The sequence below is a fragment of the Gorilla gorilla genome, chromosome 3 (assembly GCF_029281585.2).
Source record: "Gorilla gorilla gorilla isolate KB3781 chromosome 3, NHGRI_mGorGor1-v2.1_pri, whole genome shotgun sequence".
In the NCBI taxonomy this organism is placed as follows: domain Eukaryota; kingdom Metazoa; phylum Chordata; class Mammalia; order Primates; family Hominidae; genus Gorilla; species Gorilla gorilla.
Genome location: NC_073227.2, coordinates 72,753,929 through 72,776,784, shown reverse-complemented (window position 1 = coordinate 72,776,784; position 22,856 = coordinate 72,753,929). Strand labels below are relative to the sequence as shown.

Below are 22,856 nucleotides of genomic sequence, written 5' to 3'. Positions count from 1 at the left end.
AGAGGGACTAAGCCACTCATTAATGAATCTGTGAATGACATTAGCCTGTATAGTATTGCAAACACCCAAAAATACGAAAAAAAAAAAAACCCCTTTTAAATGGTCTTTAAAGAGGTCACAAACATGTCAAGAAATTACAGGAGAATTGAACTAAAGGGAGACCATGTAATACATCTAGAGTCAATAAAGGAGGACATAGATGTTCAGAATGTGGGAAAAACAAGGGAAGTGGTTAAGCGAAAAGAGTCCCAAGTGGCTAGCCAATTAGACACAAGTTTTAGAAGTCAGGGAATGCCTTTCATAAGCAGGTTAGAGAAGGGTATTCCTTCTCTTGATGAGATTTTACCACCTTTCCCCTGGGGTGCCATACTTGGGTTTGTTTGTAAAAACTCTGTAACAGAAAAGATGTCCTTCCATTTCCTAGTCCATAAACATGGTGAAATAGAACTGACCCCCTGCAAACAACAACAACAACAACAACAAATGAAGGCACAGTATTTTTGCATCGATTCGGAGCTCTGTTCATGCTAGGAGTCACCAAGGATCCCGTGAAGAGCTGATATCAGAGGGGTATGGGAAAGAAGCAAACTGACATTCTTTCATCCAAAGCTGAAAAACAATTTCAAAAAGTGTTTATGTGTGTGTGGTTTTTTTTTTGTTTTTTGTGTTTTTTAAACAGATAACCAAGTTTTACAGAGGGAAGGACAAGATGAGGAAAGATATTTGAATTCTCAACATTTTCCGGCTGTGTTTCAATTCTACAGGGGTCGTGGCTTTGCCTAAATCCATGCCTGGGATTGGCCTTAAACTCTGTGGGAGTTCCTGTAGGGAATTCCATTTCATCTCCAATACATTTAAGTCTAATTATGAAAACAGAGTTTATCCATAGGAAAAAAATGTAAAAACACTGCAAGAGAATACTCAATACATGGCAATGTGTATAATGCCCCAAGACAGGAGCCATGGACAAGCTTTGGAGGAGAGACAATAGAGAGTGCGTGTGGCCCAGAACAATCAAGGAAAGTTAATGGGATAGATGGTCCTTGGGAAGGATCACGAATGATAAATGTGATCTGGACAAGTGGGAAGTAATCCAGGTGAGAAGAACCTGAGCAAATGTGTCAATCAAGGAAGAGTAGCGATCTCTTGATGTGCCCATATGACGACCTCTATGTGAGGTTTTAAAATGATTTATTTAGAAGTCATAGGATTTTGATTGGGCAAGGAACTTAGATTTTCACCAAGTAGAAAAATCCTCTTTTCAAGATCCCTACAGGACCTACCAGCTTCTATCTGAAACACTTCCACTGATGGAGAACTGGTCAGTTTTTCAAATAGCTAGTGCTTCCCACATTACTTTGACCTTTGGCCTTGTTCTGCCTTTCAGTGTAACGTATATCACATTAGCTTCCTCAAAACATGACACACACATCCCCAAATTAAAGACAGCATTGGGTGGTTTCTCCCTTGTTTTTATCTTTGTCTTTGGTTCTTCCAATTGTCTTCCCGGGTAGTCCAGGTGGTGGTAAAAGATCTACCCAGGATGCCTTCTAGTTTGTTAAGGTCTCTTTGAAAACCTGTACCTGGAAGTGAAGTTATCCTGTTTTGGTTTGGAGGACTCAGGATTCAGTAGAGTGATCACTTCCTTAACCAGGATACTATGTGTCTACTAATGCAATCTATGATGGTTTTTACTGTTTTGTCTTATTAGATATCTCACACTGTTGACTGGAAGAACTCAGTAGGCCTTTAGAGTACAAAACACTTACTACTGTGGCATGAACATAGAAATAAATGAAGGTAGTGATGATGGCTGCCAATTCTGACTCTCCTTGCCTGTACTTTGCTCAGTATTTCAGCCTCCAAGTGGACAAGAAATCTCTCCATAAGTAGTTGGAAGAGCTTGTGTATATGGTTGTCAGCTGGGGATACAGTGGGTAGAATGAGGGTCCCCGCAAAAGATATATCCATGTCTTAACCCCAGAACCTGTGACTATGACCTTACAGGAAAACGATCTAAGAAGATGTCATGAGGTTTAGGATCTTGAGATGAGATCATTCTGGATTATCTGAGTGGGTCCTAAATTCAATGACAGATGTCCTTAGACACTTATAAGACAGGAGAAGACACAAACGCAGAGGAGAAGGTGATGTGAGGAGAGAGGCAGAGATTGGAATTATGCACCCACAAGCTAAGGAATGTCTAGAGCCACTAGAAACTGAAAGAGACCAGAGAAGACCCTCTCCTGGAGCCTTCAGAGGAGTGTGGCCCTGCTGTTACCTTTATTTCAAACTTCCAGCCTCCAGAACTGTGAGACAATAAATGGGAGTTGTTTTAAGCCACCAAGTTTATGGGTATTTGTTATGGCAGCCCTAGAAATACAGGGGTTACATATTTCCAGGGGTATTCCTGCAGGAATGGGGTGAATGCTCCCAACGATCCTTTCCAACACTTCTCTATAGGGCTTAGAAATAGGGAAAAATATTTGGAGATGGCAGCCACATAGATTGCTACATATTTAGCAACTCTACCCTATTAGAAAATGTATTAATTTCCCTTTAATTCATTAATAAGTTAGAATACAGATGCTTTCAGAAATGACTGTTAGACTAAATTTGCAAAGGGCCTCAAGGGAAAAAAAAAGGCCACAGATAGAATGGCTGAGTGTGTGTATGTTGTGGAAGATGTAATATAAGTCAGACAATCATATTTAATGAGGAGTCTGAAAACACGTGGTGACTCATGTATTAATGCGAGTATGCAGGAGCCTAAACATGCCGCGCTCTATTCAGAAAAGGCCACGTGACTGTCAAAAGCAGTCATAAGCAAGTTATGCAAATCATCTTAGCAGATAGCAATGACATATTTAGACCTCCCCATCATGCATGTGCTATTGTGCCAAGAAGCTATTAAAGAAAATTCTTGGAGAGTTTCGACTCTGCTGCTGGTGAAGTCTTTTGTGTGCCTGTGACAAATGCATCAAACACAAGAAGCAAATAAGAGTCACCTGTAAAAAATCATGGAGTCTAAGTCCACATATTCCAAGTCACAAATTAGTGGTGTTACCAAAAATGTCCCCGGTTAATTGGGATAGAACTTACTCCCACTGTTAGAAGTGTACTAGTCAACCTACCATGCCAAGGAACTTGGCTTTCTAGAGCAGAGAGAAGTTCTTTCAGATGGATAGATGAAGAAGGGCAGAGGTGAAGAGAATAAGAGTAAACAGATGATTGTAAAAACTGCAAATCTCAAATTGGTGTATCATCTTGTCTACCTTCTACCTGAGGGAGAAATTCTTTTTAGAATATAAAATAAAAAATAATGATTATTACTATTTAATGAGCAGTTTGCAATATGCAAGATACTGTGCTGGGTATTCAACATGTTTTTTCATTTAATCTAAAATAATCCTATGAGATCATTAAGGTAATCTTCACTTTACAGATGAGTGTATGTGCAGCTGAAAAACACAAATCCTCTTTGTCATTCATTTATTAATTCATTCACTCATCCAGCAAACATACACCATGCACTAAATATGCCAAAAAAAATGATCACCTTCAGTGACAAGAAACTCAGTATCCCAAAAGGCAACCTACTACATTTTCGGACAACTCTAATTCATAGAAAGTTCTTCCTCTTACTGATCTGAAGTATCTGTGTAACTAACCAAATAGGTCACTGTGGTGTCCTCATGTCACACAGAACAAAATGGAGGAAATGGTAAACACAGAAAGTTTACGGGAGACAACAAACGTTTTCTGTTCCTGATTTCAGCTCAGTGTAGTTTTCCACATTGTATGGGTTTTTTATGGTTTTCATGTCAACCCTATTCTTTGGGGATAGTTAATGACTAAATCCTATTAACCCAGGAACAGTGACACAGCCTTCCTTCCAAACAGTTTTGAAAAGCCTTTGATACTTTGGAGGCATTGTCAGAGGACAATAAATTTGCCAACCACATAAAAGAGAGTCTATGTAATGTCAGTACATAAATATCAGGAGTAGTTGTATGCTACTGGGAAGTCCCTGAATACTGAGGCAATGAGGAGGACACACTTTAGAGCATCTCTTATGTGTCCTCGCCTTGCCAGCATCTTACAGACGGCATTTCGAGTAGTCAAGATCATATCCTGGTCAACAGAGTGAAAGGAAAAAAAAGTAGTCAAGATCCCATCAGACCCTATTTTCTCCACTTTAAGTGAGGAATTCAAATATAGAAAGGAAGTCTTAGCCAAGGTCTTGGAGACAAGGAGACAGTGACAGGTGAAGCCAGGAAATCACCGCTCCAGGAAGACCCACTGTTTAGTCACATCACAGAAGCCCACTCCCCACAGGTTTATGAAAGACCAGGCATTTCCACTGGCAGCCACTCTACCCTGGAACTCCAAGAGAAACAACACAATCTTTGTTAACAGGTTTTCCTCCTCTGCCTTTGGGAGCCTTTTGGGAAATCTTTTTTTGCTCAGTCTTTGGCCCTCAATGTACTACCGTTTCCATCATTATTACATCCGGATAGTAGCACGACCTAAGATGTCTAACTGTAAGCAATATAAAAATGTTTAAAATAATATAACAATAGTTAACACTCACTGAACATTTAAAATATGCCCGGCACTTTCCATGTAATTATTTCAATTATTCCTCCCAACAGCACTGAGTCTGGGAAGTATTTCATTTCCCAGATGATGAAACCAAAGCAAAGAAATATTAAGGAACTTATTTAGGCTAGCAACTACATGGTAGAACTGGGTCTGATACACAGACCTGTCTGATACTATCAACTATGCCTTCCTTTCAATATTTACAAGGAACACTGTGGCAGGTACCATTCCAAGCACTTTACACATTTCAACCCATTTCATCTTCATGATAACCCTACCATACAGCTGATGAGAGCAGCTTAAAGAATCTGTCCCAGGTCACACAGGTAGCACATGGTAGATCTGGGTTTCGAAAACCCAGGTAGGCAGCCTGATGCCAGAGACCAGACCACTATTCTAAAGCAGTAGCATTGCCCCACCTAGAATGGAATGAATAAGATTGATATTTTCTAGTGAGGCACTACCCAGTCCCCCCAGTCAGTCTGACCTACCCACCTGGACATGCAGCCCACCTTGCTTCAGTTGTAAAGACGGAGGGGGCCTGTGAAGTACATCATTTTAGCATCCTTTGGGGAAAAATGTAGCTAAGGAAACTGACATGCAGGGTGGTTGAGGTTCTCCCTTAGGGCTCCGTAGGCAAGCTAGTAGAACAGTAGAACCCACTGACCTCAATCCACTAATCCCTTACTCTTGAATGATGAAAATTTGTGGTATCCCTGAAGGGCGAGACCCAGAGAAGTGACCAGGGCCCTGGGCACACAACTGCCCATATGCAATGACTCAAGGTCACCCAAGGGCACAGGGTATTCCATGACGAGGCCAATCACATCCAATGGGTCATGAACCTCCTTCTATGGTACAATGAGGCTCCAAACCAGGGGCTTCCTCCTGCCAGAGGCTCGGCATGAACCCTTACTCTGGTTAGGGAGAAGGGTGTTTATCTGTGAGACTGGAGGAGACCAAACACCCAGTCTGCCCTGGAGATAGCACGACTGACAGCAAAAAGAACTCTCTGCCAAGTCAGATTACAGCAATGACAACTGGACATTTCCCCCAAAAGGCCCATGGAGAATCACATTTTGTGGGTCTGTTGCAGGATGAGAGCCTTAGAGTGGGAAAAGGAAGAAATCACAGCCAGCCAGCAACTCCTAAAAGCTTTGCCTGTGAGGCTAGCGGAGACAAATCTGCCCACCTTGTTTAATGACATTGTTTAAGCATTCTCCTGCCTGTTTTCTTTTTCCAAACTGTTAACATTGCAGTTAATTACCTACAATTAATTACAATAACAAGAACTATCAAGGTTCCTACAATTGCAACCACATATGATCTTTATCTTGATAGAGTCAGACTCTCTCCTCCAAGCAACCTAGGAAAATTCCTTCCAAAGGAAGAACCTAGCCTCAGTTTAGCACCAGTTAACACCAGGCATTGGTCGCTGGATGCTAACATACATTAGCTACCTCATTTACTTCTCACAACCACATTAGATCATGGGGATTATTATCTCCCATCTTACCGATGAAGAAACTGAAAGTCAGAGAAGTAACTTGCTCAAGGATATGAATGAAGGAGATTGCACATTTTTCCATCAGGCCTATGTCCACTTGAACCAATGGGTGGAGTTACCACAGGAACTCTGGACAGGACTTGTGTGTAAATTACCCAACAGACCAACTGCATTCTAGTCAATCTGACTCCGAATTCCAGTCTTTGTCACTTCTTTTCTTTCTTCTACCTGGGGGTACAGTGTCTACAGCTTTGTTCCTTTAATACTCAGACATGCTGACATACAGTGATGAAATTATTTATTTAATCATAAATTAACTACTGTGAAAAGCACTAATCAACCATGGTAAACCAGAGGCAATGTAATCTTGAGGAGAGGTTTAGATGCACTTTTATCCAGAAGATCCAAGCTTTGAATCAAGTGAGAACCTTAGTAAGAGACAAGTGGTGGCCAAACCCCACCCCCTAAACTCACAAGCTTGGGGAAAATAATAAACAAAGGTCAGTTAAGGAAGAACAATAGGGACCTCCAAACAGTAAGACAGAAATTTGCAACAAGAACTGGGCAGATTCTTAGTGGTGAGGAACGACTGTCTGTCTAAGGCAAAAATGATCTCAGCTTGTTTCAATTCATACCTTTGGAGAATTTACATGCATTTTGTATTTCTGGGTGGATGAACAGGAGCATAATTCCTAACAGATTATTCCCTTGCAAACATCTGCTAACTTAAATCTCAGAAAAACAGCTGATGATGGAATCTAGAATGAAGTGTCTCGCAGATTTCTTTCTTTTTCCAGTTTTTCCAGCTCATCCCAGCAGGCAGCTGAGCTTAAAAATGGTTTCCTTTCTCTGACAATAATATTGGCTAAAGAGTTTGACTATAGGGCTGTCAAGAACAGAAGTAATACAGGCTGTGTGATCAGGATTAAGAAAACAAAAATGGATCCTAGAGGTAAAATTACTTTAAAAGCCAGGTCCTGGCAGAACAACTTCCTCGGTATATTTGCTATTAAAAGAAAAAGAGACAGAAAAAGCCAAAGAGGTCCAAAAAATTAAAAATCAGACCTGAAGTCACATTCTTGCGGCAATGAGGGAACTAATCCTTACTGTAACCAAAGGTCAGCAGGCAGCCAGTCCAGGTCTAAATGTAAACAAATTCTAAATGCACGCTGCAAAGTCGTATTTAAAAGAGTGTTCAACAAAGAGCAAAGAAAATGGTAGACTTTTTCAGAGAAGAGAGGAAAACTGGAACGCACAGCTTCTGAATAGGGCAACAGAATTTGCCCTGAAGAACAGGTTTTCAGGGGGAAAGAAAAAAAAACTAGGGACACCTCACAGGTTTAGATCAAAATACGGGGGAAAAAAAGGAAAAATAAGAACTCTGAATCCAGTCTGCACTGGCCTCCTAGCCCCCGTTAAACAGGCTGAACAGATCTGCACCTTCGCGCTAAGTTTCAAAACAAAAGCCTTCACTCTACTTCTCTTTGGGTTGTTGTTGCTGTTTTAATCAGATCAAGTACGAGGACAAGCACAGGCTGGATTAATGATCAGAGAAACAAAAAGGATTAAATATCTGGCCTGGGAGAAGTTTATTGTGCAACTAGAATGTCAAAGTCATCTCTCTACTCTTCTGTCTCAAAGAAGCTTCTCCCTCTGGGGCAAACACTAGCGACAAGCCGTTCAGCTTGTATTTTTTCATTCAAATTCCGTGTTCAGATCCCTCAGGGGCCAGTGGTCTAAATGCCAAGAGAGAAAAATGGAGGGTTTCAACTCACCTCTTCAAGCGACTGTCTGGGGCTCTCCAAGCAGCAGCAGGCAGGCAGCTCTCATTCCTTGTGGGTGAACCGAGCAGCTCCTTGGGCCGCCGGAGTTGTGACCAGCCTCAACTTCGGTGAACAGGTGCCTGGAGGAAGGAGGACGGCATTGGTCGCTCCAGACCAGGAAATAGGTGACATCACGGAAGCCCCGACAGATAAAGCATTGCTGAGACATTAGGGATTGAAAGAGTCAGGAGGCCCCGCCCACCTGTCATTTACCTGAATACCTGCAAGCAGGTAGGTGGCGTCTCTTTGTGGACAAATGAATCAGTTAGAGCAATTTGCCAGGTGGAATTTACTTTCTTTCCTGAGCACAGCACGTGTCCAGCCCCGTGTTCAGATCTGAAGTCAAATACCTGGTTGTTTCCCAGGCCCTCCCCCTTTCCCCATATCTGCCCACAAAGGAGTTAAAAGGGAAGTTTAAACACCAAAATGAGACAGTAATTTAGCAGACACAAAAAGGAAGAGTGTGAAGCCGAACTGCTTAGAAATATCTGAGGTACCTTTTCGAACCGCATCCATTTGAACACCAAGTGTTTCTCTAATTCCAATAAAATGACAAATTTAAGGTGACATTTCCAATTTATCTTTTAAACAATTTGAAATAGGATACCTGTCAGCAGTTTCAAAGTGGTTTTCAAACACTTTTGCGCTACCCCCTCCCCCGCCCAGCATTTTTAATTCCATATTCAGGAATTTGCAAAACTTCAGTCATTCCTATCTCGGCTGGCTTGGCAGTTAGAGTCATACGGCAGTTACAGTGCACTGCAGGCCTGCAATTAGGAGCAATTTAAGTGATTCAGATTGGAATGGTAGTACAGTCATTAGGCGATGTTGTCTGCTGATATAGCCAGGAAAGAGGCGTCAGAGTTATTTCTGTCCCAAGAGTGGTGTGTGACCCTGGACAAGTCACTGGTTGCTTCACCTTTTCCAGCAGGAAAGGAGACGTAAACTCATCCAGCACCAGAGCAGGCAGCTGGGAGGTATCCCAGGACTGTTAAACCCTCTGGCATCTTCCCAGGAGGGCTGTAAACATCTCCCATCATCCCATTGAAACGCTGTGTATTTTTACCACCTGCATCCAGCATCCCTGAACTTATTACCTGAGGAAACTGTGGATTCCCCCTCCCGGAAGATGGCCTGCCTGCCCAGAGAGAATTTTTTTTCCCCTTCGGGAAAATAAATGTTGACATTCCTATTTTCCTCCTACTTTTGCCTCCCTCGTCTTCTTCTTTCCCTCCTCCTGATTTTGGGAATGCTTTGGTTCCACCGGTTTTAATATTGGACTACCTAGAGGTTTTGGGGTTTGGTTTGGGGGAGGGTGGAGGAAGAAGGAAAAATGGGAGAGGGAAGAAAAGGAAGTCCGGATTCCCACAGCCTGGGCCTCAGCTGGCTGCAGTCAGTCAATAGCTCGCAAAGCAAGGGGGAGGGGAAGGAAGAGAAATTGTAGTCGAGGGCGGGGTCTGGGGGCCGGCTCTGGTGCTTGACCTCAGGGGAGCTGGCTCCTGTCCCCGATCCGCCCCAGACCGATCTAAGCTACCTCTTTGCACCTGGGAACTCTGTGCCTTTTGAGAGTTGAAGGCTTAAAACAACAACAACCACCACAACAAAACTATTCACCTTTTTATCCAATAGAAACTAAGGTAGGTGTGGCTATTCCTTTATTATTTAAAAGAAAAAAAGGGAGGTAACAAAACCTTTTACACTCAGGTGTTTCAGGAAAAGGTTTCACGCCACTAGTTTGATAATTGAGAAACATCACTCACACAAAGGCCCCCCTCTTCACGCGGACACGGTGTCCCCTGGGCAAGGGGGAGGGGAGGGAGAGCCCGCCAACCTGATGAATCATCTAGAAGGCCACGCCTTCAGCGGTCTTGCCTTTGGCGAAGGGCAGGATCCAACCTGGGAGGGGATCACAGGCTTCGGTTCAAGGCCTTGGGTGGGCAGGGGAAGGGTGTAGGTGAAATGAATTCGCATAAAGCTTCACCGAACAGCCTGGAGATTGTGAGGTTTCACTTACCATATTCACATACACACAGTCATCTACATACGTGGTGTGATGAATTGTTGTAAAACAGAAAGAAAATAGAGAAATAAGAGTTAATCCAGGAGTGGAGCTAACTCCCAGGTATAGTGTATAAAGGAAGAGAAAAAACTACACAATTAGCCTTCTCAGGTGAGATCTTTCTTGGTACTCCTGGATTTCGAATAATATATGCATGGGTTAAAAAAAATAATATGGGGCTTTTTTTTTTGGCCATTAGGGCTGTTACATTATCATGGAAATTATATTTCTAAACTACTAGAAAAAAATGTAATCATAAAAATGAACATTGTGTTTAACAGGTGCTACTTATTGTTCTGAGCACTTTATACAAGAACCCTGTGTCAGGTATCATTGCTATTTGCATTCCACAGCTGGGAAAACCAAGACATAGTGAATCTGAGAAACTGCCTAAGGACAAGCTCATCAGCAAGTGGCAGAGCAGTTTTTAATCAAGACCCACTTTTTAACCACTGGAAAGAAAAGAGGGAAGGTTCTGATTTCATGCTCACTGGGACACTTCCTGGACACATTCAGCTTCTTGCCCATTATTCAGAAGGAGAGGTAGAAACCTGTAGAAGTAGCCCTGGGGAGTGTAGTTTCTGATAAAGGATGTCTCCATTTGGAAATTAATTAGTAATCTGGTCTATACACTGAAAGTGTGTGTATAAAAAATATATATGTATATATAAATACATATATATTCATAAATTCATGCATATATTTATGAGAAATCATACCAGGAAATCCATCGCCCCTGGGTGCACACTTGAAATCATCTTTTGAGAGCTTATCAAATCAACCCCAAGATGGAAGGCCAGCTTGAGGGACCCCTCAAGAATGACCAGTTGTAACTCTCTATGACATCTTTTATGGTCATTTTTCTCTGTAACTTCTGCGGCCTATCACTTTAAAATCTGAAAATTTAATCCGAGTGGCCATAAGAACATGGAACTGCATACATTTGGATAATATGAGACAATGAAAAATTAAGTTTCATTATAAACCACTACCAGGAAGAATGGTTTAGACTAGGCTTGGCAAATCCTGGACATATAGTGCTCCATTCCCTCCTCCCATACCATTCTCACTGTCATTGCTAAAGACCATGACACTTTTCAACTCAGAAAGAACTTTGGAATCTTGAAGATATTACTCCAGGCACACTAGCAGTTGGTTTTAACCCCCAAGATCAAACCCTTTTCTTTTACTTTCTTACTTTCTTTTCTTTCTTTCTTTCTTTTTTTAATTTTTTTTTTAGAGACAACTCTCCCTTTGTCATCCAAGCTATAGTGCAGTGGTGCCATCATGGCTCACTGCAGCCCCAACCTCCTGGGCTCAAGTGATCCTCCCACCTCAGCCTCCCAAGTAGCTGGGACCACAGGCACGTGCCACCATGCCCTGCTAGTTTTTAAATTGTTTCTAGAGATGAGGTCTCACTATGTTGCCCAGGCTGTTCTTGAACTCCTGACCTCAAGTGATCCTCCCACCTCGGCCTCCCAAAGTGCTGGGATTACAGGTGCAAGCCACTTGGTCCCCTTTTCTATCTCTAGTTGGACAGTAAGTGAGACAGAAAAGAGGGCTGATCAAGAAGCAAAAATATTGGTGTTGGCTGGTGCCATTGGGGAATATTTCGTGAAGAAAGGAACATAATTTGGGCCTTGAACGATTTGGAGAGGTGGTGAGAGGGCACAGATCATTCCAGACAGGGCAGTGGCATGGGTGGAACAGGAATGATTATAGCAGATATCTGTTGGGGAGGAACATGTGTGTGGTGGGGGAGAAGAGGAATACGAGACAATGAAATATCCACCTTGCTAGGGTGAAGAGGATCCACTGATTGCTAAATTTAGATGGGCTGAGACTGTAAAGAGCCTCGGGAACCTCAAGGACTAACTGCTTCATGTCCTCACATGCCTGTTGACTACTTTTCTCATGATGATTAAACAGCTTAAGAAAAAGAAACTCAGTATCTTGGGCATGGGGTAATTTCTTACGCATGACAATGGTTTTCAGCACTGAGCTAAACTTCCAGGATATGCCATTTCGGCAACCACATGATCTTTCTCTTTAGGAGCAAGCCTCCTTTGCAGTCAACATATCCTGGAAACTTTGTTCTTTGGATAGGCAGGTGGAAAACATTAGAAAGCTTTCTGAACTCAAAGTTGGGCCTGTCCTAGTTAACCAGCCGGCTCACTTGGACTTTTTGATTAGTTTGAATTCCTTTATATATCTTGACAGGGAAATCTAAGTGGGGGAGGAGGTCTGTCTTCAAAGCTCTTTTCTTGTAGATCCCCACAATGAAGTTTGGTGTTCTCAAGGACTCCTCCTGGCAATGAACCTACAGCGAAGACCATGCCTTGTGATTCAGCAGAATTACTTTGCCCGTTTTGCTTCCTATTTTTTTTTTCCCATGACATATTTCTAGAGTTGTCTATGATGATTGAATGCCACAACTAAAATGGACATATTCCATTTGACTTTAATAAAAGTCATCTCTACAAAAAACCTCTTTGGCTATCTTCTGAAGGTATTTAACATTATGATTTGGACTTGCTTATTACATTACATACCATCATATTGACCGTAATTACTTTTTTAAATGGGCTCAGCTCCATATCTTTTATTGGCTAATTATATGTGCTTAGCAAAACGCAGATGAGCAGATCTCAGAAGGGCAATTATGGGAAATAAGAGTAATAATCACAAACATCAGCTGATGTGATAGAATGCCATCTGGTTCTGTGTATATGGAAGATATTCCATTTCTCTCACAAACTCACAACCTGTGTGTTGCCTGGTTTGCAGATGAGTTTCTAGGGTAACCTGTGGACCTACAGTTTAGGAGGAAACACTTCTCTGGTTTGTGTGCTTTTGGGGAGAGAGAGAGTATCTCAGGGAAATTAGCATTAAATCAATTATTGAAGTTGGTGCACATTTTGTGAAAGTTTACCACACTGATTTGTGGTCAGCATGTTCTTCTTTAGTAGGGAAAAAAAAAAGAACTTCATTGTTACTGTGTTTATAATGGTCACGAGACCTATATCTTATGACAATTATACATATTTTTATGGTTCTATGATCTCCATTCTTGCATAAACAGGGTGGATTATTCCCAGGGAATTTTTTGGTGGTGGCTGTTGCTATTTTGAAGGTTGCCATGTCTTTGTTCTTTGTTGGATCCTTCATACATGGCTACTTTAATTGACCCAGTTCCACATACCAGATTTAAAATGTCTCTTCTCCTTGTTAACTTTGACTTCATCCTGAAGGCTTCCACATTCTTGTAGATGACCCCTCCAGCATCCCTGACTTCCCTCTATTATAATGACAATGACATTCCCTTCTACTTCTATTGAGTCTCCCATTCTCAGGATCACCCCTTAGATCTTGTTATCACCCCAAAATCTCCCATTTCAAAAGAAATCTGAGAATGCAACTCTCTACTGTATTTTCTTATTCATTCAGATTTTTCATTCCCTTCCTCAAATTTTACATTCTTTCTGAATGGACTGTACTGTCTGGTTCCTGGACTCCGGGAGGCTGCCCAAGAATATCTGTTCCTTACTAGTTTCACTTTAGGTCCATCTAGCCCAGATCCTACTTCCTTGCCAGCATTTTCAGCTTCCTAAGGACCTGGCAAAACCATGTTGCCAGCCTCTTTTTCTACGAGCCTGGAGATGAGTGCCTCTACCTGTGTATGCTTTGCAATGCTAGCTGCACTTGTCACTCTCCTTGGCAAACTATCAATTGATATTCCTGATCAGTCCCTCTTCCTGGCAGTCCATCAGTTGATATTCCTGATCTTTTCAGTAGTCATTCGCCCTCAGCTCCTTTGCCTTGCCTGGCCTGTGAGGCTTTTTATGATCTGGCCCCTGTCTGCCTTCAAACTTTATCCATATCTCTGATCCTTTGCAAGCACAGAATGCCACCACCTGCCAGCCCCCATGCCATAGTAACACTGTGTTAGAGGGGTGCACTCCCCTCACCCCCATTTCCATAGAGAACTGGTTTTCTAAGCACATTCTGGCCATGTTCCACCCTTCATTCTCTCTGTCCCTGGGAGCCCTTGACTGGTAAAATGGAAATGGACAGCAGGGCAAACTTGGGTTTGAACCTCTCTTTCCTGTCTTGAAAGTGAGCCAGAGCTTTCGTCTGTGGCTCCACACTCTGAGTCTCTCCAGGGCAGACTTCTGTCTAGGAGGCTGCCATGCCTACATCTGCCCAGTCTGAGTGCCTTCTAGCTTTGTTTCCCTTGTTCTAACCTTGTTCTCCAATTTAGCCATTGTCATTTCAAAGGTGATATTTTGGCCTCCAAAATTATTCTTTTAAAATTTTCTCAAATTATCCTGAACCTAGGTGAGGAAAAGGGGTCCTCCTTGGATACTCCCCAAACCTGACTGTCTGTGGTTCCCATAACAACCAGGCTGGACATTTTTATGGTTATTTCTAACATTTGTTGCACCATTGTTGTGCCATCCTAACATTTGCTGAACCATTGCCTAGATCAATGTTATGCTCTTTGCCCATGTTCTGAATCCTGGCAAAAAAATCCCATGAGCTAACTACAAACAGGTGAAGAGACTGAGTCTCTGCGAGGTAAAGTAACTTGTCCAACATGCCTGGTTGGTTATGGGCAGACCTGAGATTCAGTCCCAGGCAGTATTATTCCTCCATCTGCAGGGCTCAGCTCAGATACCATCTCCTTTATAGGACCTTCCTGACTTCCCCAAGCAGATACTGATGCCTGTTCTGCACTCGTGACATACTCTACTTCAGCAATTATTTTACTGACTGTGATTTTTTTTTTTTTTTTGAGACAAGGTCTTGCTTTGTTGCCCAGGCTGGAGTGCAGTGGCACAATCACGGTTTACTGTAGCCTTGACCTCCTTATGATCAAGGGATTCTCCACCTCAGCCTCCCAAGTACCTGGGACTACAGGCATGCACCACCATGCCCAGCAAATTTTTGTATTTTTTGTAGAGATGGGGTCTTGCCTAGTTGCCCAGGCTGGTCTCGAACTCCTGGGCCCAAGCGATCCTCCTGCCTTGGCCTCCCAAAATGGTAGGACTAGAGGTGTGAGCCACTGCACCTGGCCCTGACTGTAATTTTTAAAGACTGTTTCCTTTCTAGACAGCGAGGAAAGGAATGTGACTTTCCACATAATCTCAGGACTTAGCCTGGTATCTGGAAGAAACATAGGAGGCCTTTGATAAATATTAGTTTAGAGAACTAAAGATGAATGTAAGTCAAGGGAAGGAATGGAGGAAGGGAGAGATTACTCGTTGTTAAGTCACATCTTGAGTCATCTTTTCGTTTTCTTGAGAGTCAAAGCCTATACTCTTTGGGAAGGGAGCTAACTTTATCACATTTAATTTTCACAATAATTCACAATAATGAAGACATTAATTCATTCACTCATTTATACACCAAATTTATTAAGCACCTTCAATATGACAAAGATGGAAAGAATCTCTGCATTTGAGGAACTTAGAGTCAATAAGGAAGCAGAGCTAAGGACAAACAATTAAAGTCTAAGGTAGAAATTGCTTAACAGAGGAGTGTTACAGATGCAGTTACATGAGACAGCAGGCCAGCTTGTTTCTTCTAATTTTAAGGCTCCAAGTTATTATAAAGTACTTTCCTGAGTTTGCAGAGCTAACACTTGAGTGGCAAGTGAACCAGGGCAATTCATCTTGAATAGGGGGTGGGTAAAATAAGGCTGAGACCTATTGGGCTGCATTCCCAGACAGTTATGGCATTCTAAGTCACAGGATGAGATAAAAGATTGGCACAAGACACAGGTCAGAAAGACTTTGCTGATAAAACAGGTTGCAGTAAAGAAGCCAGCTAAAACCCACCAAAACCAAGATGGCTATGTGAGTAACCTCTGGTCGTCCTCACTGCTACACTCCCATTAGCGCCATGATGGTTTATAAATGCCATGGCAACATCAGGAAGTTACCCTATATGGTCTAAAAAGGGGAGGCCTGAATAATCCACCCCTTATTTAGCATATATCAAGAAATAACCATAAAAATGGGCAACCAGCAGCCCTTGGGCCTGCTCTGTCTATGGAGTAGCCATTCTTTTATTCCTCTACTTTCTTAATAAACTTGCTTTCACTTTACTCTGTGGACTCACCCTGAATTCTTTCTTGCACAAGATCCAAGAACCCTCTCTTGGGGTCTGGATCGGGACCCCTTTCCTGTAACAGTGCCAGTTGACTATAGAGCCCATGATTTTCCCAGGTCCCCCACAGCCTTATCTTGGCTCTTATCCATGAAGGGCCAGGCAGAGGAGGCTCATGGGAACCAAGACTGAAGCACACTTTCAGATTCTGTGTATGTCACCCGAGAAAACCTATACCTCTTATAGCTTTAGAATTTGCACAAATGTAGAGGCAGCTGCTCTGAGTGGGTAGAAAGACTATGTATATTTCAGATATGGTCTCAGTTTCGTGCCCACAGTCAGGGCTGGCTGGCATTGCACCTTGGGAAGAACTTGAAAAAGATCTGTGCTCAGCAGGTGACAGTAACATCTGTAGCTGTTTAGATGAATTTAAAATTCCTTTAAGGTAGAGTTGGCAGCTCAGTAACCTTTTTAAAAAGGTCCCTCTCCCCAATACTATATGCTTTTTAAGTGTTGTATTATTTAAATCCCTGTTAATTCTATTTTTATATAGTCAGTGCTCAGTGGATAGGAGCAAATTACTATTTTCCTCACATCAATCCTCCACACACTTGCTGTTTTTTATGCTGTCCAATAGAGTACTCTGTCCTCAGCCCAAATTCTTCAGACTTTTTCCCAAAGGGGTTGAAAATTCATAATAACTAGTAACATAAAGTGACTCGAGGACACATGCACACAAAAAAAAGTCCTAGTAGGGAATGGAGTGGGAAAGGCAAAAGCCAGAGGAGAATTGTTTTGCTGGCCTACTCAGGTACGAGAAGCGCAGGAGAAGCCAACTTTCTAGGTGGGAAAGTGTTTTCCTTCCCATGAACTTTTGCTTCCAAGAAAGGGCAGGCCCTCAAAAACACGGATTATGGCCAAGGAGCTCATTCCTTTATTTATCTTAAATTAAAGAATACAAGAAAGAGAATGTCACAAAAACCACTCACTATTACCAGAGAGAAGGACTCTCACTCAGATTCCGACTAACAGGGTCTCAATATAATAATAGCGGAAGTTCATTTGACTTTTCTCAAATCAAGAGCATGTGAAGACACCCCTTTTTAACTTGGACATGAACCTGGATGGGCGGCCTCTGTTTTTTTATTTTTATTTTTATTTTTATTTTTTTAATTTTTGAGACAGAGTCTCACTCTGTTGCCCAGGCTGGAGTGCAGTGGTGCAATCTTGGCTCACTGCAACCTCCAGCTCCTGGGTTCAAACGATTTTCCTGCCTCAGCCTCCTGAGTAGCTGGGATTACAGGTGCCCACCACCACACCTGGCTAATTTTTGTATTTTTAGTAGAGATGGGGTTTCATCATGTTGGCCAGGCTGGTCTCAAACTCCTGACCTCATGACCCACCCGCCTTGGCCTCCCAAAGTGCTGGAATTACAGGCGTGAGCCACCGTGCCCGGCTGACCTCTCTTTTTAGAGCTGGAATTCAGCTCTAAAAAGTGGGCGCTTTTCTCATGGACACTTGTCACCAATCTATGATAAGTTGCCTGGAATAAACAAGATTAAACTTCTTGTGGCCATCAAGCCACCGCGAGGTGGAGCAGCAAATATGGATTCGGCTGAGGTAGAGGGAGGGCTTGTCCATGTCCTCAGCAGGTAACTCTGGCCCCACAAGGAGCTGTCTCCTGCCGGGGTCAGTGTGGACACTGAACTTCCAGTCTAAAGTTTAGATTATCGCAGAGTAATGAATGCTTTCCCTGCTACTCTTCTCTGAGTATTATGAGACCGTGGGGAGTTATGATCATGAACCATCTCTGGAGTCAACCATCTCTGAATAGCTCAACTAATCCTGATTTGGAAATGTTGTCTTCAACTGCAATCACAGGACCAAAGTAAACCTGAGGGAGAAGGGATATAATCATGTCTGAGAAGGCTGGGCACAGTGGCTCACCCCTGTAATCCCAGCAGTTTGGGAGGCTGAGGCAGGTGGATTACTTGAGGCCAGGAGTTTGAGGAAAGCCTGGCCAATATAGCAAAACCCCATCTCTACTACAAAATTTAGCCAGGCGTGGCAGTGGGCGCCTGTAATCCCAGCTACTCAGGAGGCTGAAGCAGGAGAATCACTTGAACCCGGGAGGCCGAGGTTGCAGTGAGCCAAGATGGCACCACTGCACTCCAGCCTGGGGGACAGAGGAAGATTCTGCAAGAAAGAAAGAAAGAAAGAAAGGGAGGGAGGGAGGCGGGGAGGGAAAGAAAATATCTGAGAAGAGGCTTGCATTTTGTATTTAAATCTATTCCACTCAGTTTTATGAATATGGAGGTTTAGGAGTTAGGAGAAGTGTTATTAACTAGACCAGGAATCCCTAAGTTCCTTGTTTGTGATGTCTTAATTTGAGTCTTTGTCCATATCAGTGCCAGTCATCAGCCCAGGGTGGCCAGACTGGTCCTTCCAGTTGTGGCTGTCCCCCTGAAGTGGCATGGTCCACCCCCTCCAACTTTCGCTGAGTCTGCCCAGGAGGTGGACAGGAAATGCAGTTTTGACAAGTTCTGCCACGGGTATGCTCGCACCCCCACATTGGGTGACTCTCACTAAGTGTCTTGTGAGGATGGCCAGTCCTTCTAAGTGATTAGGCTGCACCTGGACCAACACTGTTCGCGTTCTGGCCACCTGCCCATAAACTCGCAGCAGCTGTGACGACTGCGTGAGCCTGGCAGCAAGCCCACTGTCCCCTGGGATGCTAACTCCTCAGTGCCATGTGGCTGCGGGGGTTTGGCAGAAGAGACAGCAGCTGTGCTAGGTATGTCCCCTCCTCATTTGTGCCCCCTAGAGGCAGCTGCACACACCAACTCATCTGAATTCAAAGCTAGGAGATCTATGAGGCTCCAGCTCTACTTTCATCTCATCTCAAGATGGCATCTTCTCCAGGATAAAGGAATAAGGAACCACATGCCAGGGGTCACTGCAGGTCACTCTGAAGCTGCCAGTCATCTCAAAGTCAAACTCTCCAAACTGGTTACTGCTGTTTCTCCCTGCCCTGCATCCCCTCTCCTGCATACCACCCCATTCTGTAGAATCTATACCATCAACCCTCCTCACCCCTGCTCACGTGACTGACTTCTCCAGTCAGCACCATTGTCCTCCCCTGGAAATGATCCCATGAAATTTCATAAAACATCAAAAATGGCTTCTTGTCAGATAGCCGTATGGTTCTACTGGTGTGATAGAAATAGGGACAGAGTGAGAAATAGAAACTAGGATCTGTCTGTGCAGAAACCCAAGGTAGTGAAAATGAAGTTACTCTCCGAAGCGATAAGGGGATGGATCCAAATCTGTGACCTTGACATCACCATCTATTCTAGGTCCTGCAAGCAACAGATGCCAAGACCAAATTAAAGATGCAGGGACTTGATTAGGGAAAATACCTGTGTGAGCAACAGGGGATGGAGGCTGAGAAAGGCTGGGAGAGCTGTCAGACCACCATCCGATCTGACACCAGTGAAGGAGAGGAGGGAAGGTTAGGTGGAACTGTACCTGGGCCAACATCAGCTGTCAGAGTAATCCCAACTTTCAGGAACAAGCCTGTCTTAGGGTCCTGCAGCACTCAGTCACTCTGTCACTGACCAGGAGCTGCACCTTGAAGGGTGGCTTGCTGCAAATGCAGGGGTGGCTTTTAGAGTGCAGCCACTTGAGTCCTTTGTCAGTGACACCTCCTATAATGGGGGGTCTGTGAGGGCACTTGAATGGCCTTTACACGTGGTAACTAAACTAATGAAGTAGCTGAGGAGATGGGGAATGGAGTCCACAGGACCCAAATCAAGGGAAGGCAATCAGGATATTGTTTCAAGGAATGAAAAACACGTGTTGGGTGATAGTTCACAAGGCTTCAGTCTGATCACCTGGATTGGGCTCAGTGTGAAGGAAACAGAAAGTCTGTACATCCATGACATATCATTTTACTCTATTTTAAAACAAGCCAAATATACCTGAAAGCATAGAAATTTCAAAGCCTTGAAAAAATTCTTCTGTTTTCAAGTTTGCCTTAGCACTGACAGTAGATATGAAGCTCTGAGACCACTTTTGAAGCTAGAAAAGGCAAGGACAAAAGTACAGAGACAATGAGTTTCATGGACATCTTATGACCTTTCTGGGCCTCAGTTCCTTCATCCCTAAAAAGATCCCTTTCAAGTCTAAAATTCTAAAATCAATGCTCAGATTGGCAAAGTTTCTAATAATCAAGGAAAGCAGTTTTCCAGGATCCAGAGCACCACAGTGTCACTGTATTAAGGCAGCAAATAAATCAGCCCTGGTTGTGCTGGCCATGGGGCTGTGGAGGACTCCAGGGTGGTTGCAGGGCTTCCTTGGGAGCCGACTCCTCACTGCATTTGAGGACCTACTGATTTTCATATTCGTCGTTCCTAGCTCATGGGGAAACTCAATAACATCTTCATTAAATAAACACACAAATGGACAAAATCAATTTGGGAAGAGAAAGAGAAAAGGATTGGGGTAAAAAGTGATGTGAATTAGCAGAGCTGGGTTATAGGCAGGGTGGATATGCAGCTGGTGTCCACCATGGAGCTTGTGTTAGGCCGTTCTTGCATTGGTATAAGGAAATATCTGTGACTGCTTAATTAATAAAAGAGGTTTAATTGCTTCATGATTCTGCAGGCTGTAAAGGATGATGCCCGGCATCTGCTCAGCTTCTGATGAGGCCTCAGGAAGCTTCCAATCATGGCAGAAGGCAAAGGGGAACCCATGTATCACATAGCAAGAGCAGGAGCAAGAGAGGAGCCGGGAGAGGTTTTAAACCACATCTTGCAAGAACTCACTATTGCGAGGACAGTACCTTGGGGATGGTGCTAAATCATTCATGAAAAATCTGCCCCCATGATCTAATCACCTCCCACCAGGCCCCAACTCCGACACTGGAGATTACATTTCAACATGAGATTTGGGTGGGGACAAATATCCAGACTATATCGGGGCTGTACCAGCAATTGACTCCTGACATCTGTTCTGACTGGTCAGAGTCTGTTCTGATAGGTTGGTGCCTCTACTGATTATTAAATATTTTATGCTATGCCAATTACTAAATATTTTGAAAACCACCTACTGTTACATGGGCTATCATATTGCCTAGAATATTTGGTGATGGTTTCATAAATGGAAAGCAATTGATTTCTGATAGTCATTCCACTGCAACCTAAGGTCACCATATCTATTAATAATTCCTGTAGATGGTAGTGGGATGGAGGGTGATTTAATCAAATTGATGACAATTTGAAGTTGCCAAACTGCTGATTTTTGTTCTACCCTTCATAGAAGACAATTTGTATTACTCTTTCCCTGCTGCCCCACTAGAAATATATTAGCACCTAAAGCTTGTATATTCATTTATCACAAGCATAATACGTTCTCCTTAAGCTGGATAGAGAATGTTTGAGTTAAAAATGAACTGAGACCAAAGAGAAGTGACCTGTTATTCAAGTCCTTATACTCACAAATGCTTGGGGCAAAGGGAATGTTTGGAGAAAAGTGATGAATTCTTTAGACTTAAAAGCCAGGTGGATAAAAAGCAGAACTGGCACAGCCTATGCCAATGTGGGATTATGGATGCAGGAAGAAGCAAGAGGAAGTAGCCCAGGAACTTACAGAAATTATAATGAGGACTCTGAATTCTTATGGGTTGTGGTACTGGCATTCAGGCCAGGTTTAACTAGATGACCAAAGGCTGTGCAGGGGGATATCTGATATCTGGAATACTCTTAGGCTCAATTTGTTTGTTTCTTCATTTGTTTCTTGCAAACAAAAATGAATTATGAATATCAGTCCAAAGTCAGAGACAGACTAATTTGTCTCTCATGTAATGAACTAGAAGGTATATATCTAAGACTAAGGATTTGTGCTTGTGTTTGGATTGGAGCTGAGCCTCTTTTCTCAAGAAAAGAGGCTGCAGGGGCAGAAAACTGAAAACATGAAGCTGTATATGTATAGAATTCCAGGGCAAGTAAAATGTAAATGAGTGATGAAACAACATCACTCCTCACAACCCAGGTGATTTGCAAAGTCACCAGGGAATTACAGGACACCTGGATTACAAAACCATAGCAAGACTTGGAGTCCCCATTAGCATAGTGAAGTGGAAGCTGCCAGCTCAGTTAAGGGCTATGCCTAGAACTGGCATAGCACCACTTCTCCCATATTCTAGTGGTCAAAGGAGTTACAAGGCCCACCCAGATGAAAAGGGATGGAGAAATAGATTCTACCTCTGGATGGGGACTGGCAAGGTCACATTGAAGAGCATGTGGAATGGGAATTGTGTTGTATGGTAGCCATTTTGGAAAATACAATCTACTGCAACAGATGATTAAAATACTTAAAAAGAAATTCTAGTGTATTATCTTCTTTAAACATTGTACAAATTTAAGGTGTATAATGTGATGTTTTGATGTATATTTTATTAAAGTGATTACTAGTCAAGCAAATTAACGTATGCATCATCTTATATGGTAACTACCTTGTGTATGCGTGTATGGGAGTGGGGGGTAAAGTACCTAAATATGTGCCCAGTAAATTTCCAGTATACAATACAGTATTTGTAACTATAGTCTGCATGCTGTACTTTAGATCTCTAGACTTATCCACTCTATATAACTACAACTTTGTATCCTTGGCCTACATAACCCTGTCCTCTCACCCCCACACCTGGTAACCATCATTATACTCTGTTTCTCTGTATTCATGTTTATTTTTT

The 22,856-nt window shown here is 42.9% G+C and overlaps 1 protein-coding gene across 3 annotated transcripts in view; it reads right to left on the bottom strand.

Annotated features, from left to right (window-relative positions):
• LNX1 (ligand of numb-protein X 1) overlaps window positions 1-22,856 on the bottom strand; it is a 201,054-nt gene that overhangs the window by 131,329 nt on the left and 46,869 nt on the right. For 2 of the 3 annotated variants that reach the window (XM_004038680.5, XM_055385813.2), the window contains exon 2: window positions 7,888-8,015. The gene's annotated coding sequence lies outside the window, so the exon portion shown is untranslated. Of the gene's footprint in view, window positions 1-7,887; window positions 8,016-9,695; window positions 9,788-22,856 lie in introns of those variants that run through there. The other variant, XM_055385815.2, reaches the window with a different exon arrangement.